The sequence below is a fragment of the Grammomys surdaster genome, unplaced genomic scaffold (genome assembly GCF_004785775.1).
Source record: "Grammomys surdaster isolate TR1022 unplaced genomic scaffold, NIH_TR_1.0 310, whole genome shotgun sequence".
Classification (NCBI taxonomy): domain Eukaryota; kingdom Metazoa; phylum Chordata; class Mammalia; order Rodentia; family Muridae; genus Grammomys; species Grammomys surdaster.
Genome location: NW_021604729.1, coordinates 161,238 through 165,638, shown reverse-complemented (window position 1 = coordinate 165,638; position 4,401 = coordinate 161,238). Strand labels below are relative to the sequence as shown.

Genomic DNA, 4,401 nt, shown 5'->3' with positions numbered 1-4,401 from the left:
TCTCTCTCTCTCTCTCTCTCTCTCTCTCTCTCTCTCTCTCTCTCTCTTGTTTGTGTGTGTGTGTGTGTGTGTGTGTGCGCACGCACGCATGACAAAGTGTACTTCAAGTTAGCTTCAAGATTACTGGTCCAGGCTGCCTTTAAACTCACAATTCTTCAGATTCTAGAGTGTTGGAATTATAGGCATGTGCCACTGTAGGAGGGCACTACTGGCTTTTCCTCCGCTCTGGGTCTCTTGACCTCACAGTATAGCCAAAATGTCGCTTTCTAACAAGCTGACTTTGGACAAGCTGGAAGTGAAGGGGAAGCGGGTCATGATGAGGGTGGACTTCAATGTTCCTATGAAGAACAACCAGATAACAAATAACCAAAGGATCAAGGCTGCTGTTCCAAGCATCAAGTTCTGCTTGGACAATGGAGCCAAGTTGGTTGTCCTTATGAGCCACCTGGGCCAGCCTGATGGTGTCCCCATGCCTGACAAGTACTCCTTAGAGCCAGGTGCTGCAGAACTCAAGTCTCTGCTGGGCAAGGATGTCCTGTTCTTGAAGGATTGTGTGGGTCCAGGAGTCGAGAATGCCTGTGCCAACCCAGCGGCTGGGACTGTCATCCTGCTGGAGAACCTCTGCTTTCATGTAGAGGAAGAAGGGAAGGGAAAAGATGCTTCTGGGAACAAAGTTAAAGCTGAATCAGGCAAAATTGATGCTTTCTGAGCCTCACTGTCCAAACTAGGAGATGTCTATGTCAATAATGCTTTTGGGACTGCACACTGAGCCCACAGCTCCCTGGTGGGTATGAATCTGCCACAGAAAGCTGGTGGATTTTTGATGAAGAAGGAGCTGAACTACTTTGCCAAGGCTTTGGAGAGTCCAGAGCAACACTTCCTGGCTATCTTGGGAGGAGCTAAAGTTGCAGACAAGATCCAGCTGATCAGTAATATGCTAGACAATGTCAATGAGATGATCATTGGTGGTGGAATGGCTTTTACCTTCCTTAAGGTTCTCAACAACATGGAGATTGGCACATCTCTGTATGATGAAGAAGGAGCCAAGATTGTCAAAGATCTCATGTCCAGAGCTGAGGAAAATGGTGTGAAGATTATCTTCTCTGTTGACTTTGTCACTGCTGACAAATTTGATGAGAATGCCAAGACTGGCCAAGCTACTGTGGCCTCCGGTATACCTGCTAGCTGGCTGGGCTTGGACTGTGGTACTGAGAGCAGCAAGAAATATACTGAGGCTGTGGCCTGAGCTAAGCAGATTGTTTGGAATGGCCCTGTTGGGGTATTTGAATGGGACGCCTTTGCCAGGGGAACCAAGTCACTCATGGATGAGGTGGTGAAAGCCACTTCTAGGGGTTGGATCAGTATCATAGGTGGTGGAGACACTGCCACTTGCTGTGTCAAATGGAACACAGAGGATAAAGTCAGCCATGTGAGCACTGGAGGAGGTGCCAGTCTAGAGCTCCTGGAAGGTAAAATCCTTCCCAGGGTGGATGCTCTCAGCAATGTTTAGTATTGTCCTGCCTTTGGTTCCTGTGAATAGCCCCTAAGTCAACCTAGTGTTTTCTGCATCTCCATTTGGTGTTAGCACAAGATTCACCAAGATGCAGCACCAGGAACCCTTAAACAGTTGCACAGCATCTCAGCTCATCTTTACTGCATCAAGATTTGTCTACATTCTTCAAGATCCCATTTCAATTCCTTAGTGACTAAAACCATTGTGTGTTGCAGAGGACATCTATTTGTATTCTGCCTGTGAAAGGAAGTGAGCTGTAAAGGCTTAGCTCTCTTTGATGTATGTAGCCTCTGGTTAGCTTTGTCACTGTTCATGATTCAGCATGAAAATATGAAATTCCAGCTATAAACAATAAAGATGTCCACTGAAATTGAAAAAAAAGGAGGACACTACTGCCATCATGAGGGTCCCACTCTTGTATTTTCATCTGAACCTACTACCTTCAAAGCTCTATTTCCAATGTTATAACATTGGGAGTTAGGACTTCTGAATTAGAATTTAGAGGTGGGATATTTCAGTCCAAAGCAAAGAGATAACTAACTTGATTAATGCTATGAAGCAACATCTACCATCTCCCTGTCATCTATCTATCTATCTATCTATCTATCTATCTATCTATCTATCTATCTGTCTATCTATGTATCATCTATCCACCCATCTAATAATGATTTGTTCACCCAGACATCTATGACTAATATGATTTTTGATCTAAGAAAAGCTCCTGTGGAACAAAATAACCTCTCTTTCCTGATGTTCACTATTTTAAAAAGAGTGGCTCTTACACATTTGTTCTGGAGATTTCTAAATAAGCTCCTCAATCCCACCAAATATAAAGATGCTAATGAGTCTATCTTCAGTCCTAGAGCACTACTAGTCCATGGCTTGACCTGGCTTCAGAATCTTACAAATTTTCTGTACCTACTGCTCCTAATTAAGCATTTATAGATGAGTCTGGGTGACACTCACTGCTCATGATACTTGAAAATGTTTTTCGGAGTGCATAAACATAATGAGGTTGATTGCTGCCACTTTTTTTTTCTGGGAAGACTAGGGAGACAGAGGGAGGAGATCAGGGATTTTAATTCCCAAATCAAGCACAATAGAAATGACCCACTACTGTGTGTTTTGAAGAATCCTCTTCTTTTCTATAGTACAGAGTTAATGTTGCTGAAAACTAGGTACAAAATCTCATTTAGCATCTGGCTGGATTACAATGCAAGTTGAATTCTCTGTTCTTTGAATCACTGCTGTTAAATTGGGGTCCTTGGTAAGGACAAATGGAATTCTAAAGTTGGAATGCCCAAGTATGGTAACATTTTGCAAATCTGAAAACACTGAACCTTGAATTCTAATGAGTCTACTATATTCAGGAGAAGAAGTCTCTTCATTCCAGCAGGGCCTACTATCTGTGTGAATAAACCCTGTTGCCTGAAGAGACTATGATGGCCTCATCTGAAGGAGTTGCTGTGTCAGATGATACTATTTCATGTCAGGGCACATCTCTACCCACCCTCACTGTTTCTGTACTTTAGCTGGACTTAGTTGACTGCAGACCCCAACTTTATGACAGAAAGTGTGTCTCAGGAGGCTTGCTAGACTACATCAAAGTACCTGAGCTTTCTTCTCTATAAATATAGAAGCCTAGAGAACACACATGGAAATACATAGTATAGATAAGGGCTAATTTTGGAGACACAAAATGTTGGATCTAGGTTAATTTATTGATATATGTTCATCAAGCAGAACTTCTGCATTTAATGTCTTTAACAAAGATTTAAAAAGGATTCTCACTGGTTGGTTGAAATTCAGGTCAAAATATGGCTCATGTGAGTCAACTGAAAATGTCAGACCTGTTTTGCTTTAATGTCAAGAAGGGATTGAAAGCTTTTGAAGTATTAGATGTTTGTCAAGATCTATTCACCCAGCTTGGGGAGTTTCAAAGATACACCTGTACCATAAGGTGATACATTTGTGAGGACAGGCACTTAAGTTGATGGACAGGAGGTCCAGGATGGCAGCTGTATGTCAGCAATGGAGTTTGAGAGCTTTGGCATCTCTTGTAGAGGGTCCTTCAAAGAGAACTTAGCATAGGAAACAATGCATTGAGCATTTTTTAAAAAAACAGTAGGAAGTTGGAAGTTAAAAAGCAAGTAAGAAAACAACAGACCCAATTCTAGGGCAAAGAAAACACTGTGTAGGCAAGTAAACACAAAGCTTTAGTGCTGACAGTAAAGCAAGATCTTGTCAAAGACATCAAACAGAAAGAGGATTAGGAAACTGTGATTGGCTAGGAAGATAGTTTCTAACACAATTCCTTTGACCACCAAAGGTGAAATTGGCTCCTAAGACTGACCAAACAGTGAGAGCAGGTATGTATGAAAGGGAACAAAGTGGACCTCCTTTCAACACAGTCCAGTTTATCCTATTTTCTATTATAACATGCACATGGCCATCCTTCCCTGTGTTCTACTCTTCTGTCCCTAGCTAGGTTTCCTATTTCACCAAGTACTGGATAAACATAGTACACATATCTTCAACATAAGTGTGGGAAGAAAAAATAGTATTATGGGAGAATAGATCCATGAAGTAGTAAGCTGTGAGATGAACTGATATTCACGAATAAAAAAAATTGATAACAAAAAGTTTACGGTTTACATGAGATTTATTCCTTCAACCCCAGAAGGTTCTGATATAGTGTTAACATTTAGCTTGTTGTCATTTTGATTTAAAAAGGAACAAGTTCTTTGAAGGTCCTGCATGTCCTTCATCTGTGGTGTATGAATTAGACAGCAAGCACAGGCAAGAACAGAGGTTAGGGAAGAATCAACTGCTTTCTCCTCATCTGGTTCCGTTATCTGGCATCTGTGTATTTTGGTTAGATGTGCATG

General features: G+C 41.7%; 1 pseudogene; it reads left to right on the top strand.

The window, feature by feature from the left end:
• The first annotated feature begins 256 nt into the window (after positions 1 to 256).
• On the top strand, positions 257 to 1,510 carry LOC114629516 (annotated as a pseudogene).
• Positions 1,511 to 4,401: the final 2,891 nt, after the last annotated feature.